The following is a 10,090-nucleotide window of genomic DNA, read 5'->3' as shown; positions in this document are numbered from 1 at the left end:
CCAGCGGAGAGCCATCCAGAAGAGAAACTAGGTCTGGGCCCTACTCGGGCCCGCCAGTACGGAGCTATTAACAGCAGACGAGCCACGTCTCGGCGAATTCTCTCCAGAACTCCCAGAAGCAGAGCAATCGGGTAAAGGTGTATAGGGTGGCCTCGGCCATTCCCGTATCATGGTGTCCAGTCCCGGAGGAGCTGGATAACCACAAGAGCTCCGCCACCTCGGTGTGGAGTCTATATTTACCCGGGCCTCAGCCAGTGCCTCAGCAGGATCACTCATGATCGCTCCCCCAGCCCGCAAAGGAAGACTCTGTCGTTAGCGTAACGCGACGAACATGAGTCTCCAATACCGGCCTTTAGGACGTTAACCAAGGATCTTTCCACATGACTAGAGCACGAAGGCATCGCCGCGTGACTTCAATCATGCGGTGAAGGTATCCCCTCAGGGAAACCCCTTGGTTATGAGCCACCACTGTCATGGTCTCATGCTCAGCAGGCCAAAAAGGTATCCCCGTTGGACGCAACTGCCATGAAACCTAACAGATTCTGCCATGGTGCCAGTCCCTCAAGACTGACCTCTGACATACTGCGAACAGCAAGCGCAGTGCCCTGAAGCACGAAGGCGCAGGGAACAACTGGCCTGACTGCTCTAGGACCCTCCTCGGAGGGGGCGCACACCCCAGGGCCACTACGTTTCCGGGTGGAACCTGAGATAAGCTTGTTAGGGACCACTGCGCCCCGAAACACACGAGGTGGCGGGGTTAGCAGAATGGTCCCCCCCAGACATGTATCGTCGGAAATATTAGAGATACCAGTCTCTCGAGACTGGCCTCTGGTGTACCACAAGCAGCAAGCGCAGTGCCCTGAAGCACGAAGGCGCAGGGAACAACTGGCCTGACCGCTCTAGGACCCTCCTCGGAGGGGGCGCACATCCCAGGGCCACTACGTTTCCGGGTGGAACCTGAGATATGTGCTCGTTAGGGACCACTGCGCCCCGAAACACACGAGGTGGCAGGGTTGACAGAATGGTCCCCCTGAGGGCACCGAAGGGAGACGGGCACCGTATAATGAAGTAGAGACCGCCTTCCTATGGAGGGGATCCTCAGAGACATGATATTGAAATTGTCAGAAATATTATAGATACCAGTCTCTCAAGACTGGCCTCTGGTGTACCACAAGCAGCAAGCGCAGTGCCCTGAAGCACGAAGGCGCAGGGAACAACTGGCCTGACTGCTCTAGGACCCTCCTCGGAGGGGGCGCACATCCCAGGACCACTACGTTTCTGGGTGGAACCTGAGATGTGCTTCCTTCTTTTTCTTTCTTTTTTCAGACTGCATCTACACGCTGCCTCGGCAAAACATGAGATGCAGTGTTATATTGCTCTAGAGAGTGACCACTCATGATTTCTACCCCCAGCCCGCAAAGGAAACTCTGTCGTTAGCGTAACGCGACGAACATGAGTCCCCAATACCAGCCTTTAGGGCATAAACCAAGGATCTTTCCACATAACTAAAGCACGAAAGCATCGCCGCGTGACTTCCATCATGCGGAGCAGGTATCCCCTCAGGGAAACCCCTTGGTTATGAGCCACCACTGTCACGGTCTCATGCTCAGCAGGCCAAAAAGGTATCCCCGTCGGACGCAGCTGCCATGAAACCTAACAGATTCTGCCATGGTGCCAGTCCCTCAAGACTGACCTCTGACATACCGCGAACAGCAAGCACAGTGCCCTGAAGCACGAAGGCGCAGGAAACAACTGGCCTGACTGCTCTAGGACCCTCCTCGGAGGGGGCGCACACCCCAGGGCCACTACGTTTTCCGGGTGGAACCTGAGATATGAGCTCGTCAGAAATATTAGAGATACCAGTCTCTCGAGACTGGCCTCTGGCCACAAGCAGCAAGCACAGTGCCCTGAAGCACGAAGGTGCAGGGAACAACTGGCCTGACTGCTCTAGGACCCTCCTCGGAGGGGCCGCACATCCCAGGGCCACTACGTTTTCCGGGTGAAACCTGAGATATGAGCTCGTCAGAAATATTAGAGATACCAGTCTCTCGAGACTGGCCCGTGGCCACAAGCAGCAAGCGCAGTGCCCTGAAGCACGAAGGCGCAGGGAACAACTGGCCTGACTGCTCTAGGACCCTCCTCAGAGGGGGCGCACATCCCAGGACCACTACGTTTCCGGGTGGAACCTGAGATATGTGCTTGTTAGGGACCACTGCGCCCTGAAACACACGAGGTGGCAGGGTTGGCAGAATGGTCCCCCTGAGGGCACCGAAGGGAGACGGGCACCGTATAATGAGGTGGACACCGCCTTCCTACGGAAGGGACCCTCAGAGACATGATATTTATATCGTCAGAAATATTAGAGATACCAGTCTCTCAAGACTGGCCTCTGGTGTACCACAAGCAGCAAGCGCAGTGCCCTGAAGCACGAAGGCGCAGGGAACAACTGGCCTGACTGCTCTAGGACCCTCCTCGGAGGGTGCGCACATCCCAGGACCACTACGTTTCCGGGTGGACCCTGAGATATGTGTTCGCCAGAGACCACTGCGCCCCGAAACACATGAAATGGCGAGGTTGGCAGAATGGTCCCCTTGAGGGCCCCGAAGGGAGATGGGCAGCGTATAATGTGGTGAACACCGCCTTCCTACGGAGGGTTTCCCTCAGAAACCTGACATTGATGGCATCAGGAGTTTTACTTTGACAAAGCCCTCTTTATGACAATAACGGTCTTTCAATACCGCCTTGCCTGAAGAGAACTTCACTCTGCTTCCATATTTTGGAATTAGAAAGGGCATGAAGCACTCAGCGCATGCTCTTACCATAACCATGGATTTTTAGAAATATGTATATATATGTTCCATATATAAAGAATTCTCAAGCCACAAAGAAATATGATTTAATTTGTCAAAATGAAATGCATTCAAAACCACTCAGATGTTCACTCTTTTGGCTGAATATTCATTGGCATGAAAAATGCAAAGAGGAGTCAAACATAGGAACAGAGAAAAAGGCTTCTCTTTTTCTTTTTCTCTTCCTTCTTTCCCCCATTTATAAATGCATTGTGGCAACATGATCAACGTGTTGCCTCGGCAAACACGAGATCCATTGATTTCTCTTATATTTCAGAATGTAATCTACGTGTTGCCTCGGCAAACACGAGCTCTGTCCATTATATATATATATATATATTTTTTTTTTTTTTTTTTTTTTTTTTTAGCAGACCCTGATCTATGCGCTGCCTCGGCAAAACGCAAGATCAAACGCTACTATATTGCAGACTGTAATCTACGTGTTGCCTCGGAAACACGAGCTCTGCAAATCCGTTACATTCTTAGCAGTCTACACGCTGCCTCGGCAAAACGTGAGATGCAGTGTTTATATTGCAGACTGTAATCTACATGTTGCCTCGGCAAATATGAGATCCGAGTCGTTATTTTCTCTTTTTCGCTACGTGCTTTTCTTACACATTTGAGAAATTTATCAATGAATGTCCGCCCACTCCTTTTTCATGAAAGCTGACGCACATACATATGTCTCTGCGCTTCACCCGGGGCGGAAGGAACCGCAAGCGTGCTTCCAACCCTGAGATGAAACACTGAATCCGGCAGGTGAAGGCAGAGAAAGGGCGATGCCCGTCTCTAACCCCTCTGCCGGACCTATTTGCGATCCCCACGACTGAAGCCGCCGCTCTGCCTCGGCAGAAGGGACCTGAGCCGCGGGGAACGCGAGCCGAAGCGCCCTCGTCGGAGAGCGCCCGGCGGCTTAACGAACAGTCAACACACATAGAATATGCATCCCCACCCGTAATGAAATGAGGGCAGGGATGAACACATCCAGTGAATGAACACATCCATAGCTGTCACGTTTGTTTTACTTTTTTGTTTTTCTTTTACAAGAACAAAGGTGGAAAACTCCTGCCTAACTTTTTTTTTTTTGTTTGTTTTTTTTTTTTTTTTAAAGACAGACAAAAAACACCAGTTTTTACAGACAAGATTCACACAGAGCGCTTCTTGAAGGCGAAGAAGCTAGTTCTGTCTGTGTTCACGGGTGCTTTATAGTTTCCGGTCTATGACGTCACCCGTCTATGACGTTCCGTCTGTCCATTGGACTGATTCCACAAGTGCTTCAAGACGCAATCACGCAGAAGCGTTCTCTAAGCGTTTTGACGCAGCTCGAGTTCCCTTGAAAGGGAAACCATGGGTCTGCGGAATTTGCATCGCTAACTCCGCCCACCCGCGTGGGTATATAAGGAGCTGCACATGCAAGCTTGCATTATGTTTTTGTTTCGGAGCCGAGTTTACTGCGCTCACATGCAATAACCTTTAATAGAATCTGTGAACGAGTCTCTTCAGCGGTGTTGGTGGGACGGCATGTTTAAGCAATGTTTCACGGTCCTGCTGCTAGTCTGTCTGGGATCTGCTAGCATTGTGTTTCTCCCTGGGAGCTTCGGCTCTGCTGACTGAGTTTTCTCTTTCTAAAACAGCACGGGTACGTCTTTTTAAAGATGACATTTCGCCCGTGTGTTTCTGGGTTCGATTGATATTTACATCTGTTTGACAGTCATGCACACATGTTCACAAGTCCCTGAGGTCCAAGTCAACTCAAGTCTCAAGTCTTTGGGGTCCAAGTCCAAATCAAGTTTCAAGTCTCTGAGGTCCAAGTCAAGTCTCAAGTCTCAAGTCTTTAGGGTCCAAGTCAAGTCTCAAGTCAAGTCTTTGTTCTATTTTTTGCAATATTTTTTTTCAGCTAGTTTTTATAATTAACAGTGTATTGAACTATCAAATCAGGTTATTTTTACTTTACAATTGCATTATAAAGCACACAAAATACTACTTAAATCATTACTATTACTTTCTTTTTGTACTTTGTAAAAAAAGGGGGGAAAAAGTCCTTTAAAATAGGGCACAATGTACTGTGTAAATATGAAGGAAGTTTTTTTTTACAGGTGTTTTACCTGTATTTTGAATTACACATTGCATTAGTTTGTGTTTTAAATTACTGGATAATGTCCTGGCAGAAAATTACTAGTATATTTTACTTTTTTTATTTTTTACAGTGTGTGTATTTTGAGCTATTTGAGTTGCCGTAGTTTGCTGTAGATCTCAAGCAATGCTGGATAATGTAGTCTTCCAGTGAGTGCCGGCGGTAACAAAACCTGTGTATAGACAAGCGTTACAGTAAATGACACAAAGAACAACAATTCCATCTGTGTGTCTCGTTTGTGGAAATTAGTCGGATAGGGACATAAATTGCGTATGAAAGTGTTCGTGCAATCCAGATGCAAAATGGATTGCACGAAATTTGGTAAATCTGGATTAGCCTACATTAGCCTAGCATATGTTAGCAAATAGCCTACTTTGGGGAAAAACATGAAAAGGACATGAAAATGTTTACTTCTTGAAAATGAACCGCAACCAAGCCGCTGCTGCTGTGAACACCGCAGCTTCCCTTCGGATTAATTGATTGCTTTTCAAATTAAATAACACATTTTTGTAAGGTAGGGCTTGTATATATTTTTACTATTTGTTGCTAATTTATTTAACAGCAGTTTTCTAATGGGTGATGTGATGAATTTGCGTGCCTTCAGATGCATCACGCACTTGCTGGCTTGGTGTGTTTAGAAATGTTTTGTGATATTCGCTGCTGCAGCACATATTTGTGAATGAATGAATAGTAAAAGGTGCCGTTTCGTGTTGTCATGTGGGGTAGTAAAAAGAGAACATAATAGGGAATGCCGTGCCAAAAGACTTGCATTTTTCAGTCTTCAAGTCCAAGTCAAGTCTGGAGTCAAGTCTCAGATCAGTTGTTCGCAAGACTTAAGTGCCATCTCTGCAGTCATGATCACTGTCTCAACGGTCTGGGAATACAGCATGCTGAGGCTGTGTTCATGGATGATTCATGAACCTATTGTGGGAAGATGACCGTCGCAATGCTCAGATCAAGACTCACATGCCTGAGAGGTAGAGTCCCCTCTGCCATTCCCCATTCTAGTTCATCTTCACATGAGATGGCTACTGCGAATCATGGCCAGGGTGATCTGAGAGAGTCAGTGTGGGCTTTCCCAACAAATATTCCTTGGGCCACACCCCCCTCACAAGCGTCGCAAGCTGTGGTGTTCTCGGATGAGATGGCTGGCTCCTCCCAGCGGGGACCCAGCATTTAATTCAGGGCTCCAGCGGATGATCCAATGTCGATTGCCGCATCACAAGATGAGCTTGACTCTGGAGATGAAGATTTGGCTGCGCTGCCACCTTCGGGGACGGCAGTGTTGCCTGAGTTTGATCCAGAGCTGACGGCCATGCTTTCCCGGGCAGCTGTGAACATTGGGCTGAACTGGAATCTTCCACCTCAGGCTGGATGATTGGTTCCTGGGCACATTACATACCGATCACATGCAACCGCCCACAGTGCCATTGTTTCGGGAAGTGCATAAGGAAGTGGCCAGTTCATGGAGGGCACCTTTTACTGCCCGTAATCGTTCTGGTGCCGACCAAGGCCTTCACTACCCTCGAGGGCAGGCCGCGTCTGCTTTGTATGCCATGGCTATCCTGCAAGTATACCAGGCCAAGGTTTAAAAACCATTCACAAGGGTGGTGCTGACCTAGCCTGGATGCCAGCCGAACTTAGCCCCGCCCACAACATTTTTACTCGGGCAGTTCGGTCTGGACTTGATTGGTAGAAAAGTAATTGAAAAGAAACTGAAACTGTTCGGACCAATGAAATTGTCAGGGTGGGCTTTAGACGATGATGGACAGATGAAAAAACAGTAACGTAATCATCCACGTCATCAAAGGCGCTTGGGTTGAGTTTGTTCTAATCCTAAACGGAGAACTTGTTTGTATATGCATTCACCTTTACTATTTCTCTCAGAAATGATGATCGTGTTGGTAAGTACTCTGTGTATCCTTAAATTCTTTTTTTTACAACAACGGCAAAGATCGTTTACACTCATCTTTTTCTTCTAACGTTAGGCTACTTATTCCAGCGTGCGTGCAGGTTTGTTGCAGTTTTTACAACAAACCCCGCCCAATTGCTAACGTTCCTCAAAACTAGCCCAAAACAAGCCCAATAGCTTTCCGGGGGGGTTCTCCGGGAAAAAAAGGCATTTGGGGGATAAAATATGTGTTATTTTGGCAGGGCTGGCGGCTAAAAATCGCATTCCTGGGTCTGTATATCACATAATTGGGGTCGCTTCAACCCGCGGACATGGCAACACAGTGCAGTTGAGTTCTGTTGACATTTGACAACTAACGTTATGCGTCGCTCCGTTGCTCTGATTGGTTGTAGGTCTATCCAATTGAGGTCTTTCCTGGTTCGGTTGAAACACGCCCCATAACCACAGCCCAACGGAGCAGTATCAGACTCATATTCTGACTAGAATACAGTATGATGACGTCAGGCTAGTGCTGACCCAGGGCTTATGTAAGAAGTGTGCACTGCCACCAACCTCACTCTCCATGCAACGGAAGGTCACTGCGCATTCCCTGGGTCAGGTGATGTCCACTTTTGGTGGTCCAGGAGCACCACCTGTGGCTGAACCTGGCAGATATGAGGGAGTCTGAGCAAACCCATTTCCTCGACTCCCGATCTCCCAGGCCGGCCTCTTCGGCAGCGCAGTCAAGGACTTTGCCCAACAGTTCTCAGCTGCCCAGGAGCAGTCTGAGGCCATCAAACATGTGCTGACCAAGCGGCCCACTGCTGCGCCTACACCACCACCAGCTCAGCCGCCTCAGCCTGCCCGCTGCTGAGGGTGCCCACCTGCAACTTCTGCCCCTCCTGCTCGGTCACAGCAGCAGCCTTCACCTGGGCCGCAGCACGTAGGAGGTCGCAGGAAGGCGGTACAACACAAACGCTTGGCTAAGTGGCACTCATGAGACGGGCAGCTCAGAGATAGGTGTCAGTTCTTCTCAGTGGTACCCAATATGTTAGAACTGACTTCCCTATCACTGAGCCCCAAGAGGGCGCGGATGACAGTGTGCGACGCTATGCCTCGCTGCTCACGTCACCCTCTGTCGCCAGACCCCTGTCAGAGGAAGTCGCCGCAGAACACTCATCCTTCCCTGACCTCCTCTGACGGAACTTGACCACGCTGGGACGCTACACCTCCCATGTCATGCCCGCATCGCTATACGGTTACACTGAAGTTATTTCAGAGGCTCCTACGGCATATGGCATCTGCAGTGGCAGTCACATCGCTCGGGTTGCTTCATATGAGACCACTTCAGCACTGGCTTCTCAATCAAGTCGTGAGATGGGCATGGCAACAAGGCACGCTCCGGGTGCCAGTCACTTGGGCCTGCCATCTAACCTTCACCCTGTGGTCGAACCTCTCTTTTCTACGGATTGGAGTGCTCTTAGAACATGTGTCCAGGCATGTTGTTGTGTCAACAGATGCCTCCACCTCCTCCAAGAAGGGTTGGAACGAAGTCAGTCTCCTTCCACCCTTAAGGATTTTGTGCCTGCAATCTATACACACCATGACCTTATGGATTCTAAGCCAAAAGGAAAGCACGACCTGGTCGTCAGATTCCTGCAGGGGATTAGAAGGCTAAATCCTCCCCGCCCTCAACATATTCCCTCTTGAGACCTCTCTGTGGTCTTATCCACATGGTCGGGGACCTGCAGGCATTTTCGTTTGACGAAGCGAATTCGGGCTGGCTAACTCTCACGTTATCTTGAGTCCCTGGTCTGGATATGTGCCCAAGGTTCCCACCACTCCTTTTAGAGATCGGGTGGTGAACTTGCAAGCACTGCCCCGGGAGGAGGCAGACCCAGCCTTGGCACTACTCTGTCCAGTACATGCTCTTCGCACTTACGTAGACAGAACTCAGTGTTTCTGGACCTCAGACCAGCTCTTTGTCTGTTACGGAAGGTAGCAGAAGGGAAAGGCTCTCTCCAAGCAGAGGTTGTCTCGCTGGATAGTGGACACTATTGTCTTGGCATACCAGGTTCAAGGCCTGCCATGCCATTTAGGGGTGAAGGCACACTCCACCTCTGAGCATGTGTATTTCCCTTGGCAAGACCACTCCTGCCATCTCCAAGGTTGAAACTTTCCACCCTGTATATGTGTATTCTGTATTCTTGTATATTTCCACCTGGGATATGCTACCCAGTGTAAAGTCTCCGTTCCCTCCTTTAGGGAACGAGGGTTACATACACAATTTAGGCGTTTTTAATGACCATTTTTGAATTAAATTCAGACAGACTTGACAAAGCCCAGTTTTTAATGATTATGTTTTGTCTAAACGGGTCAAATCAGACAGATGTAACAAAGCCCAGTTTTTAATAACTATAAGTCATGAGATTCCTGCTGATATTTTTCAACATCTGATGTTCATTGAGATGGACATTCAACTTATTTTATTTTTTTTATCTCCTGTTCTACAACTGTAAAATATCATCAAATTAACTTGATACTATTAATTTTATAATAAATGCAAGATGATGATGCTGACATGAACATGAATTAGCAAATAAAAGCAAATTAGCAAATAGCAAATAGACCTCCTGTCTAGTAGGTTAGCCAAGCCTGTCTTATGTGATGCTTGAATTAGGGCTGCGTGTCCAGTACATCATTGTAACCCACTGCTTAACTACCATAGTATGATGCATCATTGAAGAAATGGACTAGCTAGTCACGACTGTTTCCCCACATTGTCTCAAATGTGTCTTCAGTGTGATTGGTTGAAACAGACGTAGGCCAGTAAAAGCTGTGTGTGTCAACTTCACTCCCCTGGCCTCAAGAACCGCTCTAGCAGCTGACGCTAACGGCTTAGGTCTTTAGCCTCCTTGTTTGTGTGCCCGCTTCCAATACCGGAGACTCTGGTTCGAATCCCGCTCAGAGCTTGTCAATAAGGACTGGTTACACAGGCATAACATATAATAAAAACATAATATTTTATTGTTTTAAACCAAAACCATGTGATGTCCATTCCAATGGCCACAGAGTTTGAAGGGGTTTCAACATAAAATGTTGTTTGCGACCCATTTTATTTATGTAATGTGACGTGTTTCTGTGTGAAACAATAAATTCCACAAAACTACTGTATAGTGGGATGATTTTACCCTGAGTAATGAGAGTTGGTTCGGA

This window comes from Gobio gobio (assembly GCF_949357685.1).
Source record: "Gobio gobio genome assembly, chromosome: 6".
Taxonomy (NCBI): domain Eukaryota; kingdom Metazoa; phylum Chordata; class Actinopteri; order Cypriniformes; family Gobionidae; genus Gobio; species Gobio gobio.
This window is presented reverse-complemented; position numbering follows the sequence as displayed.